Genomic DNA, 16,151 nt, shown 5'->3' on the forward strand with positions numbered 1-16,151 from the left:
TTTCCTTCTCAAGATATTGAAGAAATGTTCAATAGATATTCTAGTATCTATGATTCTATTTCCAACATTTTTTATATCCTGATTCTTTGTTGTTGTAGTGTTCCCTAGTATTATAGAAGTTCTGCCTACTGCTGGGTGGACTGGAGTAGGGAGAAGGGCGATTTAGTGTAGCTGTAACAATTTTCACCAACCAGTAGTACTGTCAAGTAATGAAAACTGTGACCATAATATTTCTCATTTTGTGAACAAATTAAAATTTTATGTACACATTTTATTTTCAATAAATGGAATACTTTAAATATTTGCATCTAAATTTTCCATGTATGATGTGATTACAGGGACTGATCTCAACTTTATATATAAAGAGTTCTATAAAGACTAAGATGGCGTATAATAGCTTTATAATAATTCCTCAGATAGCAGTGACTTTGCTGTGACTCAGTGACAAAATGAAATGGTTTGTCTGATGAAGCATCATAGATTCTTCTCCTTCTATAATGTTATATATGCCTGCAAGCTTGGTTCACCCCATCACCATCCTCTTTATAACATAAAACCAAATGACAAGTTAAAGGAATGATGCTCCCATAAAATGTCCCGAAACCCTGCTTACCATTATTAATAGCAAATGATTCCTTTTGAAATAAAAGAGGATGTCAGGCTATTATTGGTTATCCTTAAGTCTTTTCAGTACTATTCTAGAAAGATGGTTTTCCAGGACAGGTTATTAATTAAAAGGCTTGGGTTTTTCCCCTTTCATAAAACATATCAGAGAAAATTTTGATGAGCTCTACTCGCTAAAATTATGAATTAGTGACATTTTTACACTGCTATCATTTATAAATTGAAATTTCAGGTAATAAGGCAATATCATATTTTTAAGCAAGGATTAAAGATTAGTAATGAGACCTATAAAATAGCTAGCATTAATGGATACGCCTCTTTTGACCTAGGACCTCAAGCCATTCCAAAGTCAAATGCTAATCAGTTTTCTCTTGAGTTGTATGAATAAAAATATTTTATTATAGCAAGTGGAATTTTAGAGATGTTTCTCTTATGATATATCTCAACTCTTTAATGATGTTCTATTTTGCCCTAAAATAACAATTCTTGAAAGGTACACTACTTTTGTGAATGTTGACAGATACATGCCACTCAGCTTCGATCTATCATCTCTGCAACTCTTGATAAGTTTTGCTTTCACTGTCCACACACAGACCATTTCCCATCTCATCTGGGTCGATGGGGCTCCTTAGTATTATCTGCTCAATAGCAACTCAGTCATTAGGTAGAAAAACTCAGGCTCTCATCAAGTCAAGACAGAACTGTGTAATTGGGTAGGTGGGAGGAAAACCAAAAAGTGTAACTAAATCATTCATTTTCCCATTCTAAGAGGTCTGTTTTTATTATCCAAAATCACAAGTTTGCTTTCTGTCCTCCTTATGGTGGAAAATAAATATATACAGTTTCATTCATGATTCTTTCATTTGTAGAACCCAATGACAGATGGAAAAAATTTACATAGAAAATAAAACTAACTATGATTAAGAACATCAAGAAGGGGGAATTTGCCACATCTACCTTCTCTTATTATGGCCATTTATTCTTGTGTCCTCTTTCTTCATAATCTGTCATTATGTTGGATGGATGCCTCTAAATGACACATAAGAACTATTATAAAACTGACAGCATTGGAATAAATAAATTCTGTTCCACAAAATGAAGCTATTAAAGGGTGCTAAAAAAAGCATTCCATTAAATATGAGTGCATAATATATTATAGGCAAGTTTATAAAAGTGCAATGTCTATACTACATAAGTGTCTATAAATTTCCTTAGTTTGGAAAACTGAAATACTAAAAAATACTTTTTATTAAGCAATGTATTCCTTATTTTCAATTATCTATTAGTAAGGCATTTAAGTTTCTAAGCTGGCTATGTTGAACATTGGAACAAAATAGAGTAAAATGGGAGAATTTAATTATTTAAATGGTTTATAAATGGTTAATATTAGTGAAATAGCTTATCTAAATCATTATGAGGTTTGAGGAGGGTATGAATAGACTATCATAATAAGAATTTCAAACAGGATGGGAAGTGTCTCTTCTGTTGTAAGTTAATGCACAATTTATGACAGAGGTCACTAGTGCAGGAATTGAGCTTTGGCCAAGAATCCTATGCTTCACTGCTTTACAAATAAGGGCACCATATGAGGTAAAGTGTCCATGAGGAGAGATACTACATTTATTTCAGATGTAGAGAAAATTGTTACTGAAATCTTTTGATAAAAGACACACACACACACACACACACACACACACGTGTTCGTCTCATACAAATATATTTCCAAGGCATAATTCATTCTATAACTTTTAACTTTTATATAGTCTTGTTTTAAATGTTTATTTTTTGAGAGAGACAGAGATAGTGTGAGTGGGGGAAGGGCAGAGAGAGGGAGACACAGGATCTGAAGCAGACTCCAGGCTCCAAGCTTGGCAGCACAGAGCCTGACTTGGTGCTCGATCTCATGAACCATGAGATCATGATCTGAGCTGAAGTTGGACAATTTACCGACTGAGCCACCCAAGCACCCCTATATAGTCTTTTGATCATAGAGGCATCTATTTATCTTTACACATAGTTGAATTCTATGGTTCAACTTCATTGCTTCATGGTTAGTTGGGTCATTTTCCCCTAGTGCTCAATTTCTGACTCTCAAATGCCATAATTGTACTTAAAGTAGTCAGTCACTTATTGTTTCCCAGTGATGAATAGTTTTACAAAGCAGAATGATATCTCAAATATCTTACTTTTATGTTGATGAATATCCTTGAAATCCAGATTAGATCTCCCAATTAGTCAAAGGATCAGTCAACAAATATGTACCTAGATGAGTTATATGCTTGACATTCCGCTAGGTGAAACAAAGTGAAGGTAAGAACTGAAGAAAAAGAAAGAAATTCACTTGTTTTACTTATGTATTTTACATGCTACACAACAAATACCCATACAGCACATAATGTATTGCTCCTACTATATTAGTTACAAGGGATAAAATAATGAATATAAAATCTTCTCCATATTTTTGAATACATATTCATCAAGTGAAACTAATGTTAAATAGAAGCAGTAGTAAATATAATTATTACTGATTTGGGATAATAAACAGGGTTGTATGAAAATGTTGTGGAGGCAGATCCTACTCTAAGAGTGAAAGAGATGCAGAAGAACTAATTAGAAAAAATAAAAGGAGTGCCTTGGTGGCTCAGTCAGTTGAGCATCTGATTCTCAGCTTGAGCTCAGCTCATGATCTCAGGGTTTCATAGGTTTGAGCCCTGCCTTGGGCTCTGAGCTGACAGTGAGGAGCCTGCTTGGGATTTTCTCTCTCTCTCTCTCTCTGCGCCTCCCCCACTCATGCTGTCTCTCTCTCTCTTAAAATAAATAAATAAACTTTAAAAAAAAAGTAAAAAGAAAAGAGGGTGTACTTCTTGGGAGCTGTGTAGGGGAAGGGAGAGGGAAGAGGATAGTGTGTTAGAAAATGCCAACATTTTTTAAAACTGATTAGGTTACAAATAGTTGTTCACTTTCTACTGTGTATTAGACATTGTACTGGGTACTAGGGTTACAGTAGTGAAGGGGACAAGAATCTAAGTCCTTATTGGAGTTTATACTCAGGCGGAGAGACAGTACAAAAAAGCAACTATGTACACACAGAATGAGAGATCATGATAAATGTTTAATAATAATAATGTTATCCCCTGAGATAAAAATTAGAGGAAGGACTTAACAAGTACTAGGAGAGGTTGTTATTCTGAAGAACACTGTTCAGGAAGAATACTGTCAGTGGTCAGCTGCCATCTGAGTGACCAGAAAGGAGTATAAGCTATATGTCCACCTGGGGGAACAGCATTTCAGACAGAAAGTACAGCAGTATTCTCAGATACAACAAGCTGTAGGATACAAAAAAAAAAAAAAAAAAAAAAAAAAAGGTTGGGCCAGGGCCACTGAGCTAGTTGAGAAGGAGAAGGAAATGAGATAAGAGAGATAAGAGGAGGTCAGGCTGTGCACAGCCTTTGAAGCCATTTTGAGGACTTTGGTTTTTTTTACCAAAGTAAAAAACCAGAGAGAACACAGAGACTTTGTGAAGTTCTGAGCAGAGTACAATCTTTATGTGACTTCTGTTTTAACAGTTTTAGTCTAACTACTCTGTCAGGGAAAGCCTATGGTGGGAGGAAAAGGGGCAAGGGCAGCGAGATCAGTGAGGAGATTATTACAGCAATTCAGGAAAAGGATGACTGTGGCTTTTATCAGAGTAGTAGCGTGTGATGGTAGAGTTGACCAGATGAATGTAAAAATTTGAAGTCAAGAGAGAGTCTGACTCTTGTGAAAATTTGAAAAAAGCCTTAAATAACTGGTTCCTATGCAGCAAGAGAAAAGCTGATAAGAGAAAAGATTGGATGGCTGGAGAGAGAGGCACAGCCTACTTCACGAAGAATCTTACAAGATATGCTAACGATTTTATTGAGTGCCCCGGGAATCCACTGAAATATTTTAAACAAAAGAGTTAATAACTTAGCTTCTGAAAACAGCATGTATTTATTATCACAGAGTTTCTGTTGGTAGGAGTCCAGCCACTACTTAACTGGTTCCTCTGATAAGGATCTCACAAGACTGAATTTGGGATGTTGGTGGCTACAGTCCCTTCTGGAGCTAGGGATTTTCCAAGGTCATTCAGGTGGTTGGCAGAATTGGATTCCTAGCAGTTTTAAGACTGAGGTATAGATACATCAACTAATTGGCCAATCTACAGTTTGTATATTGAGCCGAACACTATGTCCTTTCCAGTCATGCTGGTCTCAGCATTTTATCTATAGTAGATTAGAGGGAAACAAAAGTATATTAAGAAAAGCTAAGCAGCAATATGCCAACTGAGACCTTGGAAATTCAATTCTATTTAGAAGACCACTGATGAAGCTTGGAGGGCAAAGAAAGGAAGAAGAATAAGAAATGATCCCTGGACTTATGACATAATAACTGAGTGAATATATGGGCCATTATATAATCCAGAAAACCCAGAAAAATGTAAATATAACTGAATGGAGAGAAGGGGAGAAAATAATGAGTTGATTTATATACATGTTGAATTCAAGGCTTCTGTGGGATGTACACATGGAAATGTCCTTGAGGGAGTTATGTATCTAGAGCAAAGCATATAGATAATAAGTGGAAATAGGGAGTTAATAAAGTTGTCCAGGAATAACATGTTGTGTGAAAAAAGAGAGACAAGGACTACATATATTCCAGTGATGACTGGAAGAAGGAGAACTTGTCAAGTTGATGGAAGAACAGGCAGAAAGGGTAGGAGGAAAATCAGGAGAGTTTATTGTTACTGGAGGAAAGAAAGTGGGGGGGGGGTATAGTTTTCAGGAATGTGAAATTGATTAATAGTGTTAAGTGTCACTGAAAGTTAAGTGAGTTTATAAGTTGCTTGTTTGATTTAGTGACATGTAGAAAATGGATGGTCTCTTCCAGAATAAATGAGTAAAATAGCATGAAAGTAAATCTTACCTCATTGAAGCAAGGGGAATATGTGAGTTATTGAGGATTATAAAAGTACTTTCTTCTTTCAAGATACTTGTCCATGAAGGAGGTAACATGGGTAGAGCTAACCTCTAAGGACTTTTTTTCTCCAAAAATTTAAGATGCTTGAACATTTTATGATAGAGAAAAAAAGAGAAGGATTGAAGACTGAAGAGGAGAGCAGAGATAATCAAACAATGTTATCCTGAGAGATTGAGAAGATACTAGATCCATTGCATAATTAGGAGATTTGGATTTAGATAGGAATGGGACCCCTTTTCAAAGGAAAATAGCAAAGGCAAAATGATATATCAAATTCATATAGATTTTCTGCTGAGACAAGGAGTTGGTTTCCTTCTAAAAGTTTCACTCACTGTACCCCCTGAGAAAAGTAAGAGTTGATGGAATATGCCAGGAATAATTGTTTTTAGCATCAACTAATTCTCTCCTAAGCTGCATTAATGCATTTGTTCATTCTTTCAACTATGTTTGCATTATTTCTATTTCACTAAGCAGGTATTGTGGTAAATTCAGAGGATATTGCTAAAAGTAAGACATAGCACTCCTCACAAGTTGCATGCTTTGGTAGAGGTTACATTGTAGTAGAAAATTATAAAACTATATTCTAGTAGTGAGATTCTACTAATATTCTAGTAATCATATTCACTAATATTCTGGTAGTGATAAAAGCCTGCCTTTAGGGGAAGGGTATAACCTGGGTGGGATCAGGGAAGGAAAGAAGTAGGATTTGAGGAAGGCACTGGTCAGGATGAGTAGGTGACTGAAGATATTATGGACTTAACTGTTTCCCCCCAAATTCTTATGTTAAATTCTTAACCCCCATAACCTCAGGCTATGACTATATCTAGAGATAAAGACTTTAAAGAAGTGATTATGTTAAAATGAGGATTAGGGTGGACATTGATCCAATAGGACTAATGACCGTCTAGAAAGAGGAAGAGATCCCAGAGGTGTGCACACACAGACGGAAGGGCATCTGAGGACACGGCAAGAAGGGAAGCCCCTCTGCAAGGCAAGGAGAGAGACCTCAGGAAAAGTCAAATCTGCTGACATCTTGATCTTGGCCTTCGAGTCTCTAGAACTATGAGAAAAGAAATTTCTCTTGTTTGAGCCACCAGTGTGTGGTATTTTGTTAGGGCAGCCTTAGCAAACTAATAGAAAGGGGAAACTCATTCCAGGTAGTGAAACTTTAGTGTCACCTGGAGATCTCATTAAACTGTAGATGTTGATTCAGTAGGTCTTAGGTGATGCCTAAAAGTAGGCATTTCTGACAATATTGCACATGATGTCAAAGTTGCTGCTTAGAGAGTCACTTACAGTAGCAAGAGTCCAGAGCTGCATGGCCAACACAGTAAGCACTAACCACATGTAGCTAATGAGCATTGTAATTATGACAAGTTTGAACATAGACATATTGTTAAGAGTCTGGATTTCAAGGACTTTGTAAACAAACAGTAAAATATTTCACTTATAATTTGTTTATTATTGATTATACCTTGAAAGCATAACATTCTCAAATATGTTGAGTTAAATAAAATATAATATTTTATTATTTATATTAATTTCACTGGTTTCTTTTCTTTCCTTTTAATGAGGCTCCTAGAAAAATTGTAATTGTGTATGGGGCTCACATTATAATTCTGTTGGACAGTATGCTAGTCTAAGGAAAGAAACTTCATCTGTTTATTGCCTTTCTTTTGGATTTTAGGTTTTTGATTTTTGTAATGTGAGATGTAATGTGAGATATATATCTCCTCTTTGGTTATATGACATCTACATACAATGAAATATTATTCAGCCTTAAAAAAAAAAGGAAATCCTACTATTTGCTACAATGAAAATGAATCTGGAGGACATTATGTTAAGTGAAATTAGGCAGGCTCAGAAGGATGAATAGTATATATATGATACCATTTATATGAGGAATCTAATATTCAAATTTTTAGAAGCAGAGAATGGAATGGTGCTTGCCAGGGGCTGGGGGAAAGGAGAAATGGGGAGGTGTTGGTCAAAAGGTATAAATTTCAATTTAACAAGAGAAATAAGACCTAGAGATCTACTCTACAGCATAGTGACCATGGTTAACAGTATTATATTGTATACTTAAAAATTTGCCAAGAAGGTAGATCTTATGTTAAGCATTTTATCACATAATAATAATGATAATAATAATAATAATAAAGAAGGCAGGAAGGAACTTCTGGAGATAATGGGTGTATTTATGGCATAGGTTGTAGTGATAGTTTCAACAATCTATACATATCTCCTAACTCATTACACTGTTATACGTTAAATATGCACAAGTTTTGTATGTCAATTATACCTCAATAAAGTGGTTTAAAAAAAACAAAAGATAAGTTAAAATATGCAAATAATTAGGTTAATGTTGGAAAGTAACATATTTTCCCCCTTTCCAGTCTCTTCAATTCCAATGATCTGTGAGGCTATATAATCTTTCCTGCTTTATGCATCTCTAGTCGTGCTGACTTTTTACTGTGTCAAAGAAAGCAGCATATTAAATCATGGGGCCTTTTTAGGCTCATTTTTCTCAATCTTCTGTGTTAATTTAAAGCTTTTCTTTGCAATTACTCCCAGTGAAATCTGCAGACGAGTTCCCTTTCCCTTGAATCATGTTGGCTTTAGTAACCTGCTTGACCAATAGAATGTGGCAGAAATAATCTGCTCTCATAGGAGATCTTGACACTAGACACTCTAGAGACACGTGATGTTGGAGCCCTGAGTTCTAGTGTGAGGAGTGGATTCTCCAGCTGCATAGACCATAACGAAAGCCCCTGTAAATACATGGAGTGGAAGAAGATCCCACCAAAGCTCAGCTTTCCTGCTATCACTACTGAGGACTTACCTGTATGTAAGCAAAGATTCTCTGGACCCTTCAGACGAGACCAGCCCACCAGGTAAATACCACTGAGGGACTTCCAGTTGAAAATCAACCAATGAAACCCTCACTGAAATATTGATCCATGTAATATATAATTAAATGATTATTGTTTTAATCCACTAAATTTAGGAGTTTATATAGTAATAGCAACTATATAGCAATTATTTTTTTAAAGGAGGATACCATTTGTTTAGCTGAGCTACTAACTTTTTATTTCATGAGGCAGCATAATGGGTAAACAGAATTTGGGCCACTGTAGCAGACTATGCTGAAGAGGATGCCACGACTGAAACTCCAGTGAGAAGAAATATTTAATGATGTTTTTAAAGAAGTTATGTAGTGTGATGTACTATCTCATTCCCTCCTTAATGTCCTTTAGTATAGATTTCCATAGCTTTCTAATGCTTTTGGAAAGAGGCAGGTTTTTTTTGTTTTTGTTTTTTGAGATGAGGATATGGTGAGACTAGATGTAATTCAAAAGGAATAAGACAGTTTATATGGGTTACAAATAAAATCACAAACCAGGATCATAAATAATCATGAAGTTAACACTCATGGAACATAGAATTACAAGTAGTACCAGAACTCAGAGTCAGAGTCCTTTACAACAATTGTTATGCATATTTAATTGATTCACTAACAGTTCTTAGCTTAGTGTGATATATATAAATGGAAAAAAATATTGTGCAGACACACACATATATATACACACATATACACTTTCTGTTGTATTTCATTATTTCTCCTTTAAAAATTCCCTCTTTCTCTACTTATGTTCCTACTGAGATTTGAATTATGACTTTAAGCAGAATAACAATTCCAAAATATATGAAAAAGCCATTATGTTTTAAGCATTGTCTTTAGCTTGATCGTTTCTGTGTTCTTCTAAATTTTTAATATCACTTTTGCTTTATTTTGCTTAGTTTATATTTGACTCACATTTTCCTTCTTATCATAAACACATGAAGCTAGTCATGGCATTTGAGTAAAGGGAATAGATTCCTTCCAGTATTCCACTGGTTAAAACCTTGTTTCCCTTGTTCATCTCCCCTGTTCAGCTATCATGATCCATCCTTCTTCTAACACACATTCATCTGCTGCCAGCTTATCTCCTAGAGCACCTTGACCCTCCTTATCTCACCTTACAAACCTGCCTTTGGGTTCTGTTTTCTCTCCTACCCCCATTTAGCTATATGTCTAATCATCAAGAAGGGCAGAAATTTAAACTAATATTTTTTAGAGAATAAATAAATCATGTGCACATGCAGCCTGAGAAAGATATCTCTAGATATCATGGAAACACACATACATACACTCTCTGCATAAAGCTATTTTCATGCGACAATTTTTATTTTTTGGATTTAACTTCCTCCAATTATAAAACTTAGATATCTGTTCATTTAGGTGAATGTTAAATTTGTCGTATGCTTTTTCACCCATCAAAGTAGGAAACAGAGTGTTTCCAACATAGTAGCTGCTCATTAGCCTACTTGTTGATATACAGACTAAGATTTATGCTTTGAGGAAAAGAAAAACGGGATCTGTTGAAAATTTCTCAAAAAAAAAGGCTGCACAAAAATATTTATGAGATTTATGTTAGAAAATCATAATTTTGAAAGAAAAAATGACACTTCAATGTCATGTATTACTAGTGCTGAATATCCCCTGGCAAGGAGGTTATCCATATATACCACAAATATACATAGAATCCTGTACCAGAACGCTATCTGGAGGGTCTCCTTTCTGAGGATATTTCTGGTGCCAATCACTACTTTAATCAGGATCCAGGCAAGTTCAATGATAGAACAGATTACATGACATAGACGTAGGCAGGATTAAGAGAACAGCAAAAATTACTGTGCTTAGGGTAGAAGGAGCAAGAATGTGTACAAAGTCCACAGAGAATTGTAGCAGTGAAAAGGGGGCCCCCTGGTGGAAGTTGGAGCTCTTAGGGAATACAGTTACTGTTTTTAAAAGGCTACTCAAAACAAGCATATTGAGATATTTGATTTTTTTTTTCTCCTTTGCACCTCTCATAAGTTGAGTTACAAGTTTCAGGTGATTTTATGCTATAAACAACTTTATTTGAAATATTTCATTTGTTTCAGTATATGACATAACTAGATGAAAAGGGATTTAAATATATTTAATTTATATTTATATATAACCAAAAGATAAAGATTTTGACATAACTAATTATTATTTTGTGTAATTCATAAAGAGACCTATAATAGAATTAGTACTAATGAAAATTCCTTTTCCTTTCATCGAAAATATAGATTAAAATTTCAAAGATATGCATTTGTGTATTGCAGGATTCTGTTATAATTTTATCAAAACATTAGAAAAGAGCTTAATTATCATATTAAATGGAATAGAATTTTTAATTTGGTCCTACACTGATTTCCAAAATCATTAACTGTTAGAAAGGAATGCACATTCTTTTGAAAGAACTCTTTTTTAATTTTTTTTTTTTTCTTTTTAACATTAATTCGTTTCAGAGAGACAGAGACAGAGTGTGAGCAGAGACAGAGTGTGAGCAGGGGAGGGGCAGAGAGAGAGGGAGACACACAATCAGAAGCAGGCTTCAGGCTCTGAGCTGTCAGCACAGAGCCCAATGCTGGGCTCAAACTCACGAACCGTGAGATCATGACCTGAGCCGAAGTCAGACACTTAACCAACTGAGCCACCCAGGTACCCCAAAAGAACTCTTTTAGTCCCGTCTTTAAAAATGATGATCAAGGATTGCTTGGCTGGCTCAGTCAGTAGAATACATGACTCTTGATCTTGGGATTGTGAGTTTGAGTCCCAAGCTAGGTGTAGAGATTATTTAAAACAAAGTATAGAGATTATTGTAAACAAACAAACAAACAAACAAAATAATTGTCCCTCTTTTCTCTTTTGGTACACTGAAGAAGAAATAAATACTTAGGGGAGGCAAAGCACAGAATATAAATTGCCCTGACTCTTAAAATCCATATGTCTCAATAATCTTAGTTTTTTAAATTAATTTACCGCACAATATTTTTATGTGAGTGTCTATAAACATATTTCTACTAAATAAGTACAGAAAGGAAAACTTTTCTTTTCAAGGTGGGAAATAAATGTATAATATATTCTAAAAACAATAGTATTGATCCTGGAAAAATCTAACTTAAATTTGAGTTCACCTAACTTAGTTAACTCACTTAAGGATGAAAAGGAAAAATAACTATTGTAGTTAATAGGTAGATTTATTTAACAGAGAAAAAACCTGCTAACTGATAATTAGTAGAGAGAATTTTAGCCTATCTTAAATTAATTTTCTTAAGTTAATTTTCTGACTTATCCTTTCTTAAAGCCTTTTTATAACACACACACGCACACACACACACACACACACACACACACACACACATCTTATTCACTTTAATTCCTTGGTGAGTTGTCCAACTTTTAATGTGGAGGACAAGGGTTATCATCATTGGTCTTAATTAACAGGTACCTATTTTTGAGCAGCTTTCATATACCAAGTACTGAGCTGGTCATTCAAAGGGAAAAAAATCTGTGAGTCTAAAAGTCAGTTTAATTATAATAAATTAAGTTGGGTTTGTGTGTCTAATGTCTTCTTGTATATTAAAATCCTCAGAATAGTCATTTGCTTACATGATTATATTCTCCTGGTAATCTACCCACATTTTCAGAGGCTCATCTACATGTAAAGGTACTTTACTCCTCACATTCTAACATCCTATGTTTATCCAAGTCTGTTAAACATGCCTCTTGGCAAAAACAGAGCTTTCAATTCAGTGTATTTTTCTAAAAAGCTTCCTTATACCAGCATCTTAACAGTCCTGAGAGCCATAGGAATAAAATCATGTTTGATTTCTCACTCTCTCCTTTGACTTTGTCATTCAGTCCATCACTATCTTGTCACTTTGCCCTTTGGGACACTGCTGAGACCCACTCATTATTCACACTGCCACAGTCTTTATCTAGAATTCATTTACCTTGTGCCAGGGCTACTGAGACAGCCTTCAAGGTAGAGACCTGTCTTCAACCTCTCTCCTATCCAATTTATTCAACCCTCAGCAACTGGAATTATTTCCCTCAAAGCAACATGACCTTCCTTCTCATTATCCTGAAGTAGCTGCCAGCCGTGTTTCTTCTCAAGTCTAATCTTTTGATCCTTGCCTTCAAGGTGCTTGACCTTTTAGTCTGCTATTACCTTATCTATTTTGCTCTTGCTTATGTGGTCAGCTCTTCAGGACAGACCTACACACTGACCTCTGGGCATCTCCCCACTTAGTGAGGTGCTGGGGTGTTCTTCTTCCTATGGAATTGGCTCCTGACTCTTAACTTTATCTTTTTCTCTATCAAAATTCTGCCCTAGGCTCAATTTCTTCAAGTTGCTTCCTTCCAAAATGTTTGCGTAGTTTAATAATTTATTTGTTTTTCAAGTTTCTATTTCAAGTGTCTCCAAACAGCTGATTACTAAATTAATTCCATATATACCAAAGACATATATCAGTAAATGGGAGTGGGATCAGCAAGTGAGATCTAACCAGACTTGCAAGATTCTAAACAGCTCCCTGTCGCCCCACAAAATCATTTGTAAGCTCCAATCCACCTCTAAATTGGATCTGTACCTAAAAAGATTTGACCACTTAATTTAAGTTTTTTCCTTCTTTTAGAGCTTAATTCCTAGTACGTTACCTAGCAAGTATCCATGTATTTTGATCGTGATGGCATCTGTTCAACTCTTTAGTTTGAATATAAAGCTTTAGACATGAAATTCATATTTTAGGCATCAGCACATGAAATAGCTTTTTTCAAGAGTACTCATCTGTCTAGCATTTTTCATGTAAAAAATTATGCAGAGTTTCCTTGGCCTACTTATGCCTTCCTCTGTTTATATGCTGGGCTGGGCTCCAATCCTCTAAAGCTCTCAGGACTCAGGCTATTTAATGCAAGTCTTCCACAAATGTGAGGGTCTTACTTGGCAACCCATTACTCCCTCACCTCACCCTCTGATTTTAAGTTTCCAAAACAGCCTAGAAATGAAATAAAAACTCATTTACTCTGTAGTAGAAGGTGATCACAGAGTCTCAAGCAAAGCTTGAAATGGTCTTCTTGAAGAATTATAGGCTATGTTTGGCTGTGAGCAGCTGAGTGGAAGTGTTTTGAATAATAATGATGCTGATGATGAGAACAATAACTACCATTTATCACACACTTTCTGTGCATGGCTGACCTCCCATTGAGAGTTTTACAGTGAAGGTTTCTGGCATTGCACTAGGTGCTTTGCACAGATTACAACATTTAATCCTTATAAAACTCATAATGAGGCCATTTAACAGGCAAAGAAACTGGAGTGCTGAAAGGTTAAATAACTTAGAAAAGATCACACAGCGAGTGATTGAACCAGGTTTAACTGACTCTAAACCCTACATTCCTAAATAGTGTGCTAGAAAGCCAAAATATTGAACTCTTCTGGACATGATGATATCTGGGGAATAGGGAAAAAATCTTGGAATTTGTCTTCACTGGAAATTCTGAGCACTTGGTAAACTTATCTGAGTAACATAGCATTGAATATTCAAAATTAGTCAGAGAACAGTCATGGGTGTGAAGAAAGAAATGCAGTAGAATGAAGCAAAACTAAACTAATTAACTGATCATCTTTTTAAAAATATTTTTAAATGTTTATTTATTTTGAGAGAGAGAGAGAGAACACACACAAGCAGTGGAAGGGCAGAGAGAGACACACACACAGAATCTGAAGCAGGCTGCAGGCTCTGAGCTATCAGCACAGAACCCGAAGTGGGGCTTGAACTCACAAACTGTGAGACCATGACCTGAGCCGAAGTTGGATGCTAACCAACTGAACTACCCTGGCGCTCCTTGATCATCTTTTAAAGAAATGATTCTGTTCTTATACTGACATAGAGTTACGCATAAAGCCAGCAAAGTATATAAAGTTCTTATCATATGCTCAAAAAATATGTGTTTCTCTCAGGAAAGAAGCCATGTGTACTGCTTCTTTGAAACAATGGACATTATTCCTATCACATATAGCGTGCTCAGACACACTCTGCAAATATGCAATAATGATGAATGCCATATATATAATTCAAAAGAATGTGAGAATATTTTAGCGTGTATTTGTATGTGCTGCCAACAGTTACTAATGGAATAATCTGTTATTATTTATTTGGAAGTCTTATTTTAAATATTTTATTAAAACCACCAGATTAAATATATCATAAGAATGACTGAGAAGTAGAGGTGAAGGAAAAAGAGTAAAAATACCTAATCAGTGATTACGTTTTCTGTCTTGTTATAAGAAATGAAACTACCATAGAATTTAATTGGTAATTGCTCTCATCAACTCTCCATGAATCAGTTATGATGACCTATGCACAAGGAGAGCACACCTTCTGCATTATGTTTCATTTACTTCTGTCAAACTTTAAAAAATGAACCCAAACCCTTAAGTGCAGAATCAGTGATTTTGCTTTCTTTGACTCTGAAGCTTAGAGATGATGTAGAACAAAATTATTTGTAAATGTGAAGTCAGTAGACTCTTCATTTTATCTCTACGAGCATTCATTCACACATGGACATATAAAACACATATATTCATTGAAAAATTATCTCATGTATCATCGTAATGGAACTTGGGTTGGTTTTACATCCATTGGGCACTGTTTCTACCTCTTATCAGCTGAATAAAGGTTTTAAAGTTTAATTTTAAAAAGTCTATGTAGAAAAAAAAAGCTATGTCATAATTGATAATCCTCCTTTTAAATTCATGGTTAAAATAAATGTAATTCTAATGAAAATATCTCCTCGTGTTTTTCTCTCTTTCTGTGTGTGTGTGTGTGTGTGTGTGTGTGTGTGTGTTCAAACAAGAACTAGGGCCATATAAAATAGCCATAAAAATTATTACTTAGAAGCAAAGAAATGATTAAAAATCTCACCTATACTTATGGTAGTATATCAAAGACACAAAGGAGCCAAGTGAGAGAGCTCCAAGTGGCCAAAACTATAATTTGAGCAAAAAAACAGTATCGTATCTGCTTTCCTTTAACTTCTACACCTTCTACCTAGTTATGTACTAGACAAAGTTCAGTTCCCTAAGCTTTTCTAATCCGATGTTGTGTGGTGGATATTGTTCTGAGTTTTGTGTTTACAAGCAAATACAGTGAATTTTCTGTCTTTTAAGAATGTGGAAAATGTCATGAAATTATTTTAAAACTTGAAGTAGCCTGTTGGCTTATTTATAGCAGCATTATCTACAAAAGCCAAATTATGGTAACAGCCCAACTTCCCATCAACTGATGGATAAAGAAGATGTGATATATATATATATATACAATGGAATATCACTCAGCCATCAAAAGGAATGAAATCTTGCTATTTGCAGTGACATGGATAGAACTACAGGATATTATGCTAAGCAAAATAAATCAGTCAAAGAAAGCCAAATACTGTATGATTTCAATCATATGTGGAATATAAGAAACAAAACAAATAAGCAAAGGGAAAAAAGAGAGGCAAACCAGGAAATACTCTTAACCGTAGAGAACAAACTGATGGTTACCAGAGTGAGGAGATGGGTGAAATAGGTGATGGGGATTATGGAGGGCACTTGTGATAAGCAGTGGGT

The sequence above is a fragment of the Crocuta crocuta genome, unplaced genomic scaffold, assembly GCF_008692635.1.
Source record: "Crocuta crocuta isolate KB4526 unplaced genomic scaffold, BGI_CrCroc_1.0 scaffold283, whole genome shotgun sequence".
In the NCBI taxonomy this organism is placed as follows: domain Eukaryota; kingdom Metazoa; phylum Chordata; class Mammalia; order Carnivora; family Hyaenidae; genus Crocuta; species Crocuta crocuta.